Source organism: Buteo buteo, chromosome 9 (genome assembly GCF_964188355.1).
Source record: "Buteo buteo chromosome 9, bButBut1.hap1.1, whole genome shotgun sequence".
Lineage (NCBI taxonomy): Eukaryota > Metazoa > Chordata > Aves > Accipitriformes > Accipitridae > Buteo > Buteo buteo.
The window spans coordinates 19694708-19712209 of record NC_134179.1 but is presented as its reverse complement, the minus strand read 5'-3'; the positions used below and the strand labels follow the sequence as shown (position 1 = coordinate 19712209).

The window sequence follows — 17502 nt, the reverse complement described above, 5'->3', positions numbered from 1 at the left end:
CTGAGAAAGATTATTTTGGAGCGCTGTGAGGTTTGCTAAACCTTCAATTCAGCAATTAGTTTCCATATGATATGAATTACAAAGATCGAGCAATTAATATTAATAACTAAACCCAGCAAAGTACTAAGGCTTCAGACACCCTGCGTATGGAAACACTGCGGTACTTGCTGGGGTTTTCCATGTATCTGTTTTATTTTAGCTACTCTGAACGTATGGCACATGAGAATGTACACCACATTCACATTTCTAAAAATACATTAAGGAGGAAAAAAAATAAAAATCAATAGCAATGAAAGAGAGACATAACCATTTTACACTAAGCGCTCCCAACATCAATCCAAGCCACCAAAACTCCCCACTATGGACCACGGCTTCACCCTACAATACATGCATTTTCCTGCCACGCCAAGTCAAGCCCTGATAATATCAAAACATCCAGGCATGACAGGGTGGGGAGGAGGATGGTGCACCTGGAAATAAAAAATAGGTGGGTTTTCCCAAGAAGGACGGTGGCTGGAGCCCGGTCCGGAGGAGTCTGGCCCGCCAATCGACCCGAGTGGATTTCGGGAACCCCCTACCCCTCACGTCAACATTCACCACAGCCTCAGCCGCGGTCTCAACCGGGGATGGGGGGGGGGGGATGATTACAACCAAACGTGTCATCGGCAGCATGACACGCATTTGTAGCTGGCAACGACGCCGAATTTTTATATTTTTTTTATTCCCACCCCCTTTCCAGTCCGAGGGGGAAAGTATCTCCCCGGCCGGTGCCAGGCTGCGCTGTGAGGCGAATGCCCCCAACTTTCAAACAGTTGGCAGCCAGCGGAGGGACCGCCGCCGCCGCGCTGCCCCCGCCCGCCCCGCCGCCTCCCCGGACAACCGGGGGCTGCCCCGGCCCGCCGCCTACCCTCTACCCTCCCCCCCTCTCCCGCTTCGCACCCACACCACACACCCCCCAGCCCCGGCAGGCAGAAAGGAGCGAGCCCGGGAAGGCTGTGCCCGGCACTCACCCGCTCCGGGGGGCTCCGCGGCGAGGGCCGTTGAGGAACGTTGAGGGAGGCGCTGAGGGGAGCGGGGGGCGGCCAAAAGGGGAGGGGGGGTCAATGGAAAGAGGGGACGCCGGGGAGGGTGTGAAGAAGCAGTAGGGGGGGAACGACACACACGGGAGAGGAATTTAAACCGGAGAGGGGAATTAATTTAAAATGAGCGTGCGACGAGGCGCCGGGCTGCGCGACGGAGGCGACGGCCAGGCGCTGAGGCGGCTGTGCTCTATCCCATGCCGCTGCGGTGGCCCCGGGCGGCGGCGGCAGCCGAGCTGGGGGGGAAGTTGGGGCCGCAGCCGGCGGGGAGGATGTGACACCGTGACAAGTACGGCCCGCCAGCCATGTACCGGGGGAGGAGGCGGGGGAGGCGGCCGCCCGCGCGCAGGGGGCCGGGGCAGCCCAGGCAGCGCCGCCCGCCCGCACACGGCATTTAACGGCGCTGACGGGCCGCGCCGTGACTCACACACGGGAGTTAGTCACAGGGCGGGACCGGGGGGGGGGGGGGAGGCCGCTCCGCCCCGCCCCCGGGCGCCCCGCCAGCCTACGGGGCGCCGCGGCCCGCCGGATTGGCGCGGCAGCCGGCCAATGGGCGCGCGGATCCGCCGCCAGCGCTGGAGCAGCCCCTTCGGCCCAATGAGTCTTCTGAGGACACTGCCGCGAAGTGTTGGGGAGGGCTGGAGGGACGCCCGCGGGGTGGGAGCTGCGCCCTGGCCTGCCGCCGCGGCCAACCAGTATTGAGGATTGGGTTGATGGTCGGCACGGCACGGCCCAATCAAAAGGGTGCGGGGGAAGGGAAGGGAGGGGGGAGAAGTGCCTTCTCCCGCCTCTTCCCCGGGAGATGGTCGCGCGGAGGGCGGGGGAGGGAGCGTGACTGGAGCTGGCGGGCGGGTGGCCCGGCCCGGCGCGACCCGGGGGAGGGGCGCGGGCATGCAGGCGGCCCCGAGGGCGGCGGGCGGGGGCGCCCAGCCGGCATCTGTGTGAGGGCGTGGGCGGAGGTTACCCCAGCGAGCGGCGGGGGCGGGCACCGAGCTGGCCGAGGCGAGGGTTACCTCAGCGAGAGGGGGGCACCGAGCTGGCCGAGGCGGGGGTTACCTCAGCGAGAGGGGGGCACCGAGCTGGCCGAGGCGGGGGTTACCTCAGCGAGAGGGGGGCACCGAGCTGGCGGAGGTTGGGGTTACCTCAGCGCGGGGGCACCGAGCTGGCCGAGGCGGCGGTTACCTCAGCGAGAGGGGGGCACCGAGCTGGCCGAGGTTGGGGTTACCTCAGCGCGGGGGCACCGAGCTGGCCGAGGCCGGGGTTACCTCAGCGAGCGAGGCGGGGCGGAGGGAGTGGGCCCGGCGCCTCTGAGACCCCGGGGAGGGGAAGGGCTCGCCCCGGGGCAGCCTGCAGAGCGGGGCCGGCGGCCGGGAGATGTCCGGGGCGGAGAGGAGAGCAGCGCGGCGCAGCCAAGGTCGTTTCCCGCGGGAGGAAGAAGACCGGAGCTGGGGCCTGCTCCAGGGGAAGCCGGGGCAGCCCCGCTGGCACCGGGCGGGGAAGGGCTGGCCGGGCGCCGGGTGGGAGGTAAAAAGCCGGGGGGGGCTGACTGCAGCCAGCTCGGCTGTGAAAGCCTCGGCTTCCCTCAGCCCCAAAGGACCCCGGGGTTTGGAACTGGGAAGTTAGGGTTTGCTTGTGTTTGACAGGTGTCACGGCTCAAGGTCTGAATATTTCCACCTCCCTCCCCCACCTTTTCCTCCTTTTTTTTTTTTTTTTTTTTTTTTTTTTATTCTGGCAGATTTTTAGAGAACAAAGCACATCTCAGGTTCCGGCATGATGTCAAAATTTGACCAGATGATTGAAAAAATAAAAGCATTGACAGCTGCGTTGCAAAGCACAATTCTTCTTGTGCTGCTAGGAGGAATTGACAGATAGGAGCAGTATCAGTGGTGTAAAAAAGCAACGCTGTTTTCACAAAGGATTAATATTGGAGGAATTTATTTTTGGGTACGGTGAGGAAGTAATGCCCAGTAGGAGTTTCCAACAAATACTGGAGCCTTACCAAAAATTTAATCCCAGTGAAGGAAACTAGATACTCAAATTGTGTTTTACCTCTTCATCTCTACGTACAAACTCTTAAACTAAGACCTGGTTTTTGCAGTAAAAGCATAAAATAGCTGATAGACTTCTGTAAGACAATGAGATAATGCTATCAGAAAAAGAGACTACATTGGCGTTTTCCCAGGCTGCAAAAATACACAGTTTTGTTTGCTTTAAAAACTTGTTCCCTGGACAGCATGCTATAAATACAGAATTTTTTCTTACTTTGGCATCCACAGTAATTGAAAAGCTGAAAAACTATAACCTGCAATAATTTGTTCTTGTTCTTCACTTTAGAAATAGTGGGACTAATTACATTTTTTTCCTGCCTGCTTTTATCGAGATCTGGGGAGCTGTAGTGAAGATTTCACAGTTCCTCATTTGAAGCAGTAATGTTAAATCACGCACCCAAAAAATGGCCTTCAGAGTTGTCTCTTAGTATCTAAGGCATCATCCCACCAGCTGTCCTATAGTCCATAGTGTCTTGCAAGAAATCCAGGATCAACAGTACTTAGATTGTGCTAATATGAAAGGGGAAGAAAAATAAGACCAGTAAGGCCATCATATCAGGGAAAAAGGAAAAAAAAACATAGTGGCATACAGATTTAGTAGGGTTTGAGTGGGATTTTTCTTTCATCAAAGAAAGAGCAGAAGTGGGGTCTTATACCTTCCTGAGCATCTAGCACTGGCACGCAGTGAAGTTTAAGAAATTAGCTATAATATCTTATGTTACAATTTTAACCCCCAACACTATGAAGCATACCTGGCTTAATGCCTCTGGGGTTTTTCTCCCAACACCTTCTTCATCCTGCTGAGGGTCCAGGGAGTTTCTTACATGCAGAATTCCGTGGGTGGTTGCACTGCTCTGCTCGTCAGCTGCCTAAAGCCATGAATCTTTCAATTCTAAGATAATATTGGGAAAATAAAGTTGTTTAATAACTACCTCATCTTCCCTGTTTCTTCAGTCTGCTTTGAAATCATCTGAATGTTTCCTCACTCCACCTGGTGCGTTCATAAAACTTTGAGGATTTGTTGGCTAATATTTCCTTTCCTGTTGGAATCTGCTGAGCTCTGCTATTGTAAATGCTCTTGCTTTAACTGCTGTTGGATTAGAACAAACTGAATCTACCCTATTGTTCTTTTATTACGTTTTGTTTTATGCTTACTGCCTTTTGCTCTTCTTCTGAGTGATTGACTCTTTGCATTAAAATTTATGAATACGAACGTGCATTTTGTTTGGCACAGACCTGTTTCCATTGAAACCCAAGACAGTTACCTTGGCGTAAGGGATTCGCTTCAGCTAATCATTGGAAATAACAAAGGATTTTTATAAGTGATCCCCATATTTGAATTGATAGCAAAAGCAGAGAATTTAAGATCTGTCTTTTTTTTTTTCCCCTGCCATAGTAAGAGGTTAAAATACTTGCAAGGTTCTGCAACCTTCAGCAATCAATGCTCACGCCCTGATTCATGCTTAGCGACTTCTGAATGCTGCACAAAAGAGGGCTTTGCATCAGATTCTGTGCAATTTGGCAAATAAAATGAAGCACAGAGTATTTACTGTTCAATAATAGAGAGATAAATATATATACGTACACACCCTCTTCAAAGAACTGGAAGGGGTGGGAATTTCAGGGTAGATTGTCTTTTTGTAGTTGTATCTTCTTTAACAGCAATATTCTAACAATTGAGACAGAAACTGAGCTCATGAATTTGGGCACAATTGCTTCTGGAGGGTGAAAGTCTATATGCAATCATCTTGCTCTGCTGCTACAACCTACTACGGGGACTTCGTGCGCGCGTGCTCCCAGAGACAGCAACTAGGGTAATATTTCATACCATTGTGGTGCTGCAGCTTTCCCAATATACATCAGTTTTTCTTCAGGGCCAGTGCTGGTGAGGAAGTGATTATATGAAGATCTCGGCTTTTACTTTTAAAATCTCAATTTCACAGTTACAGAGAAAAGTTTGAAAACATGGCCTGCTGCCGAAGGTGATTTCTATTTGAGGTGGTTTGTTTTGGTTTTTGCAAGTTTGGTTGTTTAGGGTCAGTTGTTTAGAAGCGTGTTTGCTTCAACTGAACTGAGCCAAGCTACTCTTCAGTTAGACTGGGTTTAGAAATTACAGCGTTTCTACCAAACTGCTTCAAAACTGCTTACAATAAAACTAGTGCTGCTTAGACAAGGATCAGCATCAGCTCAGCAGGGATAGTTGTCATCCCTGGCTTGGAAATTCAGTAGCTCGCCCTCCATAATTTGTGTGTGGTGCAAAACTCTGGAGTGAGGTCGCACGTCTTGGGTTTGGCTCTGGCTTTACCTGAAGGTTTCCACAGCTGCTGCTACAGAAGTCATTAGAGAGAAAGAAACAAACCACAAAACTCGAAGTAAAAGGAGCTCAGGCAACCAAGTCTGTTCAAGGTGTGTAGCGTGCCTGTAGCCGGGCTAGGTCCCAGGAGCTTGATGCAGTTCTCCCACTCTTGTAAATGGGGAGCGATTCCCCTGAAGCCCATGAATTTGAGGTTTCAAAGGCCAAATCAAATCAGGCTTTGGCAAGAGGGGCCCGATCCCGCCCCACTTGCATCCATGAGCATCTCAAGCAGTCAGAAATCTTTGATCCCCATGCAGGTGCTCTGGTGACATAAACTTCACTTTCAGCTACATCTTCCAGGGAGTGTCAGAAGGTGTGTGTCATGTTCAAGGGAACACTTGCTAAAAATACTCTTTCTTTTGAGCATAATCGAGATGATTTGGCAGATAGTTTCACGCAAAGGCCTCAGAGCCTGGCTCTTTTACTGCACCATAGTTGTTTACAAAATAAGGTTGTTTAGTTAGTTATTGGCCCCAGGGAATACCTTTAAAAACCTGCAAATACTCACTTATATGTGAATAAAAGCAATGAATTTCCTTCAGCTGTGTTTGCTTTTTGAAAACATTCCTGTCAATTAGATTAGCAGCTAAAAATGTTTATGGAAAGAATTTTAAGCCCATTTTAGAGGGTATTCATGGAAAGCAAAATTTTACCTCAAAAACACAGTCATCTTACCGGGTGTTAATTTATGTTCATCGACTCAGGGAATGCAAACCGGTATTATATGTCTGATTTGTTCAGGTCATGTATCTTTCCTATTTATCCAGTCTCATCTCTTTTTCTGCCGGGCTGCTTCCTACTCCACTGCTATGCCAGGGATGGAAAATGTAACATTTTGTTTGTTCACTTCACACCTGCATTTCCCTCTGAACAGAGGGCTCCTTTCTTGAGCAACAGTGAAAGTAAACCGCTATCACAAAGCAAACTTGGGGCCCTGGAATATAAAACCGCTCTCTGCGATTCCTTTGAAATTCCTTTGAAAACCATCCTCTGCCATATGTCTATAAACACTGCCCAGCTGCAATGAGCTTACAGATTCTTGGAGACCATCTGAATTTAGTAAAGAAATAACAATACTGTGTGCTGAGATACAGATACAACAAACAAAAAGATACTTTTTATTCTTTCTCTGTTGGTGATTGTTAGGTAGAACTGAGAGCAAAGGTATGCCAATGTAATATACTTGCTTTTCTTAAATGAGGTTCATCTTTCTAAATAGTTTTATGAAAATTATTGGGTTTATTATGGGACATACAGTATAATTGTGCAGTTTAAAAGACTGAGATTGAAGTTTAATGTCATTACTACCATCACATAAGCAGCCTAATGTGCGGGCTCCAGCAGTTTAGCATCACGTTCCAAATCCTTTTGCTTTGCAAATGACTGAGAGAAGATCCAGAGCTCTTATTGCAAGAAAACAGACCCTCCTTTACCTAAAGGAAAAAAAATTCTGTAATGGTTTTTATCCCTAAAGCATGCCATTTACACACAAGTTTGTAAGCTGCTCCTACACCTTACACTGTGCTGCTTCTGTTGGTTAACGCTTTCAGCTGTCCGGTGTCACTGTGTCCCCACACAGCACTGTCAAACACCAACTTTTCATGTAATTTTAAAACTGAAATTACTTCACTGATATCTTGTAAGTACGTCTGCTCAAACACCTTATTGCCTGGTTTACAAACTTCTGATCTAATACATGAATGTATAATGCGCTGAGTTGCTTGTATTATTCCATTACCAGAAACCACATGACATTTATTATATTAAAATACAATACTGACCACTTCACTCTTAAGTCCAAAGTCCAAACCACAGTTTAAATATGTTCTTTTATTTTTTGTCCCTACATTTGCTGCATAAACTAGAACTTTTACACGGGCCTCTTAAATGCCTACTGGGTATTTGTTTGCAGACTTCCACAGCCAAGTGTGCTAGAAGCATTAAGATTACCTGCAACACCTTGGTATTGCCAGTTATCACCTGACGGCAGCCCATTCAGAAGGGCCATATGGTTTTTCCTGCTTAGGAATGGAGTGGCAGAACTGGAACACCGACAAAAATACAATAAATAATAGCAGTGAACCAAGCACACTTCCTCTGTCAAATGCCAAGTGTCAAGTACTTGTAGCAGGGATGCTTTTGTGTGGTCCATGAGAACAGGATTTAGTGGTAGGAAATAACTGATGAGAAAATTTCAAACAAGAAAACTGTAAGCTGCAAGTGGACAAGCATGCTGAGTTCAAGAGTGAATTATATTCTGTGAGGTGTTTGTCCAGCTGGAGTTGCAAGTCCCTCAAAATCAGGATTTTATCATGGGAGAACTACCAGTTCTCCATTGGTTCCTTACACATTGGTGCTGGCAGAAAGTGGGGGATAAATGAAAGGAACACTTTTAGACATGTGACAATCCAGGAAAGCTCTTTTACATTTTAATTATGCTGCAGAAAGGTCAAGGCTGGATCTGTGTCAGTGGAGGGATGATTTGCTTTTATGGTTTATGAATGTGCCTCTCGAAAACTGAAGAACTGAGAACTGGAGAATAAAACAAAATTTTCCTCTGTAGGCTGTCGGTTCTGATCCACTTTTAAAACAGCCTTCCAGAGGCATCCTGACATTTTACTGGCTTGCCCCACATTTCCAGGGTGACCATGCAGTTCTTAATGCAGGGCCGGAGCATCTCCAAGTTGAGAAGGATGCAAAACCCAAGTGTCCTGGCTGTCAGTTGTGGCACAGCGTTCGGCATGCCGAGGGGAATCCATACGTGCAGGAGGCAATCCAAGGGGAATCCATACGTGCTGATCTGCCTCTGAAAAAGGGTCTGTAGGCTTTCAGCTCCACAGAGGAATGGTGTGAGGAAGGAGGATGATGGGTTACGTGGCTTTTCAGTATCACATCGTGCACCACCCAGCATTGTCAGATGAGAAGGGGTGCTTTCCCTGTGCCAGGACATTTCCCATGCCCTTTCCATCAACTTGTTTTTAACTGGTGGCAGCCTGCTCACCTTAGCAGGGATAGCAAACACAATTTTGTGAGACCTCTAAAGGAGCTGCATAGTGGTAATAAGAATTTTCTTTCTCTTACCCAATTTTCAGACCCAGTCCCGCATAGCCCGTAAGACCAGGTCATGACACAGCTCCCAGTAAGATGTCTTTAGCAAGAGCCTCGTGCACATCGAGGTTTAAAAATGTGACCAGAAAGTTGTGAAGGGATGAGCTTGTCAAGAGTAGGTGACATGCTCTTGTTTTGAGTCCAAATGTTAGGCACCATCCCCAAGTTCAGATATACCTCTTGAATTATCTGTATCCTTTTTCAGTAAGCTATTTTCTAAAAATAAAAATAATAATTAAAAAAAGCATAATACATTAGCTTTGAGACTAGCTGTTTGCAGTTGGGTATGTGGTTCCTCTCCAAGGAGAAAGACGCAGGCCCAATTATTTGTTTGCTGGCATTGCTGCAAGCCTCAACCCCCCTCAGGGGATGTGGCTGGGATTGGTGCTGTACATCCCTCCCCAGCAGCGGGAGACAATCCCGGAGCCTGCAAGTCCAAACAGATAAGTGTGGAGCAGGGTGCCATACAAAAACAGAGAGGTAAAGTGATTTACTTAAGGATAAGACTCATCTCTCCTGAGAATACACCCCCACGCCTTGATTGCTTTATCTCTGTGGTGCTGATGGAGCTGCAAGTAATGGAGTCTCTCAGGTAGGGCAATGGTTAATTCAATGAGAAAGCAGAAGGAAAACGTCTTGCTACAGATTTAATTCCCACAGTTGTCCTCTCTTACCTCTGTTGTAAACCTGAGGGCCTGCATGCAGGCAGGAGTGTTTCTATTAGAAATGCTTCTGACAATAAATATTGTGAAAATCAGTATTGTTTTGTTAAAAAAAGAATGGATATGCACCTCCAGTGACCTCTATTTTTCACTTCACTGAAGTGATTATAAATGGCTTTACTTCTCCATCAACATCTTTGCTGTGGACACTACTCATTGTTTTTAACTCACTGCCCATATCCAGGTGTACTGAATTTTTTACTCACATTTCCAAATGCTGCCTTTGCCCTGAGCTGGGGCAGGCTGTGCTCCTGCAACAGCAATTCAAAACTTATTGCTGTGATTATCCACACTGAAGGAGTACCCAGGATTGACGCACGGATGCTATATCGATCCACAGCTCAGCTTGGTCCTCACCGACTCACCCACCGGCACGGGAGCAGGGTAGGGGCTGGATGGATGCGTGGATGATGAGGGTGCTGGACTGGTGGGTCTGCCCTTGAGAGAAAGAGCATGGGAGCTGTAGCCTGGTCCAGCGGTCAGGAGAGCATCAGAAGATGTCATGGGCCAAAATAAGGGTCAGGACTCAGCCTAGGTATGGGAAGACACACACGGGGAAGCGTTGGCAGGAATTGGGGAAATTTGCCAAGCTCAATAGAGAGGTCTCCCCCTCTCTGGGCTTTTTCCAGCCCTGCCAAGGAATAGCCAAGCCAATGCCAGGTGCTGGAAAGTGAAACTGCAGGAAGACAGAGGGAAAAGAGAAAAAAAAAAAGCAAAAAGAGAAAGAAATCCAAGCTGAAAAGCTAGGAGGAAAGAACACCAGAGCAAAAAGCTAGTGTGCTGGAAATAATTTGTTCAACTGAATCTGCCAGGTGATTTCAATAGCAGAGGGGCAGAAGCTTTGCCGTGCTTGGGAATGTTGCACTTGGACCCACTGGTTTATTTACAGCATTTCTTTTGCTCCCCCTCCTGCGCTGAGCTAAAGCCAGTGAGCCAGACAGAGGGAGGGAGGGAGAAAAAGAGAGGCCGAGAGCCTTCTGCGGTTGGTGGGGGCCTATAAATAGCCAGTGAAGTCTTCTAATACCAATAGGGTGCGTCATTATGGCCCTCCCCGGCTCCGCTCAGCAGCAGCCCTGCCAGCGGGAGCGGGAGTGGGAGCTGCAGCAGCACCCAGAGCCGAGCAGCTTGGCTTGGCACAGACCGAGCTGGGAGAGGGTGGCCAGGAGGTGCAAAGGGGGTTGCACCCTGTCTGCTGCAGTTTGCCTCGGGAAGAAAGAGGGGGGGAAATGAGCCACGTGTCTTTATGAGCCTCCTTGCCTCGCCTGGGCGTTGCAAAGCATATTCTAGTTCTTGCTCTCATGGCTGCCTGGTTGGCACTGGGGAAATGCCTCTTCCTGGAATAAATGGGCGTCCGAGGTCTGTGTCTCCGCCTGACTTGGATGTTAGGGAGGTTTCTGAAGTCCTGCTGTGCTGTTCACTCCCCCACCTCGCTCCTCCTTACTCCATAGTAAGGGTCAGAGGAGGAAGAAGAGGTGATGGAGTAAGTTCAGCAAAACGGGCAGGGTGGTTCAGTGCCACCAGCCAGTGATCCCTTCTCCTTGCTCTCAAAGGTAACTAAAGGTAAAAGTCTGAAGGATGCTAGAGGGGATTTCTAGCCCAAATTTCCCATCCCTATCACCGCCACCTCATGCCACTGGAGGTAATCCTCTTTTAAATAAGGCTGCTGCTCCTGCCTGGTCTTTTTAAACCACTGCTATCTAATCCAGATTTCAGGACTAAGGTGTTAGAGGACCTGGTGCCTTCATTTTCTGAGCTCCCGCTATCAGCCCCATGGCAGCAAGCTATGGTAAAGCACTCTTTGCAAAGAACCTGTACATAAGACTGTGTAAAATTCTTGCATAAATATGGGGAGGACTTTTTATGCTAATTAAAATGAGACTCCAATCATTTTCCCATTTTTTGCAACACTGTTATATTTTTTGAGCATCCTGACCTGTTTCATATCAGTCACTTCTCTTCTCCATCTGCTTTGTATTCCTTTGTTGTTCCTTGGGAGGTTTTGCAAACTCGGAAGCAATTTGATGTATATTTGCAGGAGCACAGTTAATGGAGATCTCCTGATCAGACACCAGTTTCAGTGACTTATGATGACACTAATAAAAGGGTGAGGACAGAATGGCCAAATCTCACTGGTTTCAACTGTCTTCCAAAAGAAATTCTTCATTACGGAGCATTGTGGAAATTGCTTACCTCAATCCGATGGAAAGAAGTGGAGTAACCCACTAGTGAATTCTTCCTGTCTGGATCTCTTTGCTCAAAAATCAACCTGTTAAACAAGAAGATGCCAGGCTGTCACAGGCAGGTCTCTCTGCTGAGCCAATGCCATGAGATATGCTCCTTTTCAAGGAAGATGGCAATTTCTCCCAGATTGGGGCTCTCCATGGAGTCTACCAGCACCACATCAATGTCCAGCAGAGTAACCATCTCTCCATGAAATTGCACTGCATTCAGCAACTGGAGACTCCTCCAGGCATCCTAATTTCCAAAATTTCCTGAAGTTGAAGCTCCAGAGCAGTGTGGAGTTGGCTAAGAGCAGCCTTTGCAAGAGGAGGCGTAGGTCTCCATGGATGTTTGAACACCCATTGGGTTTATCAGCACAAAACCCAGCACAGAGGGAGGGGGATGAGGATGATGGTTAATCTGTTTGGGTATCGACAGAGATCACTGGCACTTAAGGAGCAGCACGTGGTGGGCTCTGCTGTGTTAGGGGAGGCTGGAGTGCTTGCAGCAAGTGATAAAATGCTACTGAGAGAGAGCGGGACCATCCTTGCGTAGGAACAACTTGCTCCCAAGCTCAGCGTTTGACTCCAAGCATCACTGGTTTCTCAGCATCCAAAAAATTTAAGCTTCAAAACACTTGGTTTTGTGAGCATTTTGAAAGGACTGGTGCAGAAGGAACTAGCAGTCTTGCCCCCTCCCTGCCCAAAACCACCCTAAAATCCAGTGAATAAAATTCCTGCTGTGAAACTTCTGCCTGGGCTGACTTTTAAGAGGAGACAGTGGATTTGGGAATAGTCAATAAATTATTATAATAATATCATGTTATATAAAATATAATTACTATAAATTGAGCTCTGAACGTGGGAGCCAGGCTCGCCCTTGGATGTGCTCTTCTGCATCCCTTTGCACCCAAGCCAAGCTCCGTACAGGTTGCAAGAGCCTGGGATGGAGACGGTTGTGCCCTGCCCTGTATTCTCTGCACCAGGCAAATCCCATTCCCAAGGATGTGATGTCTTGGGTGCTATGTCCTGCTGGCCACTTGTGTTTTTTCTATCATGCTGGAAATGTCTCCATCACACTGATGCGTTTGGTCTTAGCAAAGAGGAGCAAGACCAGCCTCCTTAGGCAGACCTGTCTCAGTCCTGGGGAAACCTCCCACCTGGTTTCCCCATCTCACAGCAGCGTCCTCCATGTCCTTGTTAATCCAAATAAATTTGGGTATGTACGTCTTTTCATGGGGAAAAATAAAATGTGACTTAAAAGAGGTTCAAAACATCTTTTTTTCTAACAGTGAAGTCCATGCTGGCAACAGGCTTGATATGAGCTGGGATCTACCTTTCTGAACTGAAATCATGAGGATTACGCACATGTTTAAAAATAAACCCATGTTGAAATTCTCTTGTTGGATTAAGACCTAAGCCCTGCAATTGTCACTTTTCCCACCAGAGGAAAGTGCCAGTGGCTTAACTAAATATACTGTCCGCATCACGGCCTGCCATTTCCAGATTGTTTCTCTTTCCCCTTTTACTGGAACCCCTCCACGTTTCTGTAAGTTTATTTTACTTTTTGGTTGGTTTGCTTTTTTTCACCAATTCTTCACCTTTCCTGCTACGTCCCTTTCCCTGAGCCGTATTCTCTCATCCTGTCCTTTCTATTTCTTCCCCAGCCTTCTCTGCCCATTTGCCACCCATTCCCTCAAACTTGGGAGAAACTACCCAAACTATGAATTTCTGCAGGTGGAGGAAAAAACAAAGCCAAATTCACTCTTTGTGTGGATTTGTGTCTCTTTCATGCAAGAGCTGACAGAAGTTTTTTCCAGGGTTGGGGCAATTTGCTGTTAGGGATTCTCTGATGTCTAATAAAGATTGTGCTGACATGCAGCCATTTCCAGGTGGTACGCAGTCTTTGGGATGACTCTGATGAAAAAAGTGGACTCATGGTTTTGTCACACGTGATGAAGAAACTCAGAGCAAGAACAAGGAAAAGGCAAGGATTTCATACGAGTCCAGTGTTTTACTCTGTGCTTATTTTGCTTTGAAACAAAAAATGTTCATGAACAGCTTTTTATGCATTTTGGTTTCTGCTTATTCACCTGGTTTGGCCTCTCTCTCCCTCTGCAGTTTTACTTGCTGAAAAAGAAAAGGAGATGCTACATAAAAAAAAAAAAAAAACTAAAAAAGGGGAAGAAACCCAATTACTTTTGAGAAAACTTCACAGAAACCCAGAATACTTCCATTAAATTGAAAGCGTAGGATGGACCAGCACCCCTGCTTCCAGTATAGTGCTGACAGTCTGCTTAGACGTGGCTTCCAGGCATGAGCTGAATACCCGCCTGGTGTGATCTGCCCGTGGGCTTGCTCAGGGACTTGGCAGGACCTGGCTACTTAGCTCTGGCCCTTGCAGTCCATGGGAAGCGCTCCATCAGGAGCAGCACTGAAGGCAGCTTTCTCCCTGGTTGCTGGCCAACCCTTGGCTTGCCAGCCTGATTTCAAGGGGCCTGGGGAGTTCATGGGCTGCCTGGGTCCCAGGGAGCTCCCTTAAATGCTGCTCTGCTGGTTGAGCTGAGGCTGCCCACGTGCCCACAGCTGCCACTCGGCCCTTCCATAGGCTGTGATAGCCCTAAAAATGCAGCAATAGAAGCGTGCAGAGTTTTGCTGATCACCTAAACCACTGCCACGGGAAAAAGCCCAGCCGTACCCAAGCCACTCCCAATGCAGGCAATATTGTGACTCCATGGGACTCCCCTAGGAGATAGGAAGATGTGAGAGGATATTGTTATGGCTGACCGCAGAGGTGGCTCGCAGTGTTTCAGCTGAATTCACAGCCTTATTTTACAAAGCATATTCCTTAACACAACTGCCCACTCCCATCTCTAAAGTAACCCCTCAGTGGTACTAAAAACAACCTCTGTTTACTTACTTACTGATACTGGCTCGCTCATCACTGGCTATGTTATGCTTGTTCTCAACTCCCATCACCAGCAGCAGCTCTCCCAGACCATCCCTCTCCACCGGCAGTATTTCAGCCCAGGATAGAGCAGGGTGCAGCCCAGGGCTCACACACCACTCAGACATACCAGCTATGCAGGAGCCAGATCCATCCTGCATCCTGAAGGGTTGATTCTGAAGGGTTGATTTTACCTGTGTCAGGTCGTGATGTTAATTCGAAGACATCTCCCCTCTGCTGCTATTTATTTTTGCTGAAACCAAGAGGTCACAGCTGTGCCTGTCAATTCCCTGAGAACCTGCACTCTCAGCCCCCCAAATTAGCTTTCTACAAAGCAAGGAGATCTTTGTGTTAATAACCCTTATGTTTTCATATCTCAGTCAATATTTTGGTGGCTTTGGGCAGCACCTATAAATTTTGATAAGTGTGCCAATGTGATAGACCCCCCCTCTGCCGAGAGCCAGCTAATAAAACAAGGTGAGATTTCTGACCATCTCTTTCTGCAACCTGCTTGCAAGGGCTTCATTTTTCCGTCATCACAGCCCAATTGGCCACTGAGACACTGTAGTGATGACTGTGATTTAATCGCTTCTCCAGCTCTGTGATATCAGCTCCGTTAGATGCATGGAGTTTAATGGCACATGGGTATGCAAGGAGGATGTTAAATGCTCTTGAAGCACGATTACCTCTACGGGTACGTTGCCTGGGTGCAAATCCACCAGCTATGGTCCTGGATAGGAAAACTTAAGACACAAACATAATTTCTCATAATGTAGCGTAAGCTACCCCCACCGGTGTTTACAATAAATAGCCCTCTCTTGCCAGGAGGAAATAATTTTTCCTCTCCAAGCTGCTTTTTTTTCATCCTGGCCTTCTTAGCTGCTGCATTGATCAGTGTCTCAAAGAGGTCTTAATCTGAGTAGTTTCCTAATGCACAATGTGTGCAAGATTAAGCTTTTTTCAAGAATTTGCTGGTACAAAAGAAACATATTTCACAATGAGAAGAATGATCGCCATTATAAATATCAAAGCGTGATGATGCCCACTTTGTAGTTATGTTCCAAAGGATACTTCTTATTCAAATTCCCTCTTTTCAGGAACTTCCCCTTCTGAAATTTCTCTCTGTTGTTAAGTAGCCCAAAGGGGGATTTTTTTTGTGTGTGTGTGTGCATGGGAAGTTTGGCATAATTCATTCAGGATATTGTCGTAATGGGGTTATTCTAAGCATGAAACAAGATAATTTTCATGCCTTTTGGAAGCCATTTTCCTGTTTGCTTAATTTCAAATCATCTCCCTTTTGATGGGTTACTCCTGTACGTTGCAGCTGATGTGACGCTGCATGTCCCGGACACCAGGGCAGCACATCTGACCAGCCGGGACTGATCGTGACATGGGCACCAGGCTCTTCTCCATCACCTGGGATAAATCCCATCAGCGTGAGCAGGAGCCGTGGCTAGGGCCAAGGGGAAACTGCGGCGTCAGATGTCCTCGCTCGGTCTTCCCAGCAAACCCACTCCATCGCCTGGAGGTCTGATGGTACCCCCCAAAATAGATAGGGATATCCTGCAAATTTGGGAAGGGCTGGCAGTAATCTTTCTTTGCTTGCTCCCTCTCTGGACCGGGCGAGCTGTGATTTTAGGGAGCACGCTCAGATCCTTGTCTCCTTGCCAAAAAGAGGAGGCAAGCAGCCAGCGCCTGGTCTTACAAGGGACACCCCCCCACACTCCATCCCATCCCCCTCACGTTAGCCCCTGGTAACCATGGGTTAGATGCTTTGAGTGTATTTAGGGGCCTGGAAGTGCAAATAGATGCCTAAAATCCCACTGACAGCACAGGTAGTTAGGTGCTGAACTGGCTTAGATGCTTTTGGAACTTCCCATCCCACAGCAAATTTCTGCCGAGCTCCTCGCTGTATCTTCAGGGATGAAACAGCCTTGGGAGTTTGACCCGTGAGTGTGCACACCACGCATACGTGCTTTGCTGAATTAGAGCCTGGGGGTGTAAGCCTTTGAAATGCTTTCCCTCAATTTGAGAAGACAACGATTAATGACTGATTTTTGCCATATCCCAGTCCTTCTCACTATTATCCTGAAAGTATAATAGCAGTATGCATGATTTTGATGATGATGATGATTTATAATACCTATAAATGCTGCTACTATTGCAGCTAAACCCTGCACCACCACCCCCCATTGCAAGTGATGCTGTTATTATGGATATATAAAATGCACATGGCAAGCACGACTCGGTGATTCCAGGAGCCCAGACCCCCCACACTCCAGCGTGACGGCGCTGCCCATTGTGCCAGGTGGAGGAGGGACGAAGGATTGCCAATGGAGGCTTTATATCATCTTGGGGCTGCCCCCGTGCTGCAGCTGGCAGGGGACCAGTGCAGCTCCTGGCATCCTTTCTCACCGTTTCAGGGCGGCTCTGATTTATTCCTGGCTCTTGTGGTCCTCCAAGGGCTGTCCCAGCCAGGGCACCAGGCGCTTCCCGTATTTCCTGGCCATCTCCCATGATTTCCACCCCAAGCCTAGTTTTGGGCAGAGAAGCAAGTACTGCTGTGCTTATGCTTGGTATATCTTGAGATCCCAGCTATACAGGAGGCTATAATCTTTATGGCAGACAAATATTTGTTTGAAATGTGAATTAATCAATAAACCCACTTTTTGGTGGTGGAACTGAGCATGTATTTCCCTGGCACGTGAGAATGGGCATTCCCAGCCCCTGAAGCTTACAAAATAAAATACCACTGAAAATTTAATGCCGAACTGTGAAACGACAACCAGAAGAAAGGCTTTTGTTTTCCCTCGCCTTTTTTCTTGAACCGAACAGTACCTAACTGTTTAACTTGCGGCTAGGGATTATTTATATATGGCTCTTGTGTAGGTAAAGCACCATGTCCTTGGCCCTCTGCCCACGTAGCACAGCGCAGGATCTCTCGTTACAAATTGCAGCTGTATAACATAGCAGGAAACGTGGGGCTTTAAGTTATTCCACTGGAAAGATTAATTATTTGGAAA

General features: G+C 47.9%; 1 protein-coding gene across 1 annotated transcript in view; it reads right to left on the bottom strand.

Moving 5' to 3' along the window:
• The window catches only part of SERTAD2 (SERTA domain containing 2), an 86168-nt gene extending 84730 nt beyond the window's left edge, over positions 1-1438 (bottom strand). The window contains exon 1 of the mRNA XM_075035558.1: positions 1011-1438. The gene's annotated coding sequence lies outside the window, so the exon portion shown is untranslated. The remainder of the gene's footprint in view (positions 1-1010) is intronic.
• Between the last annotated feature and the right edge of the window lie 16064 nt (positions 1439-17502).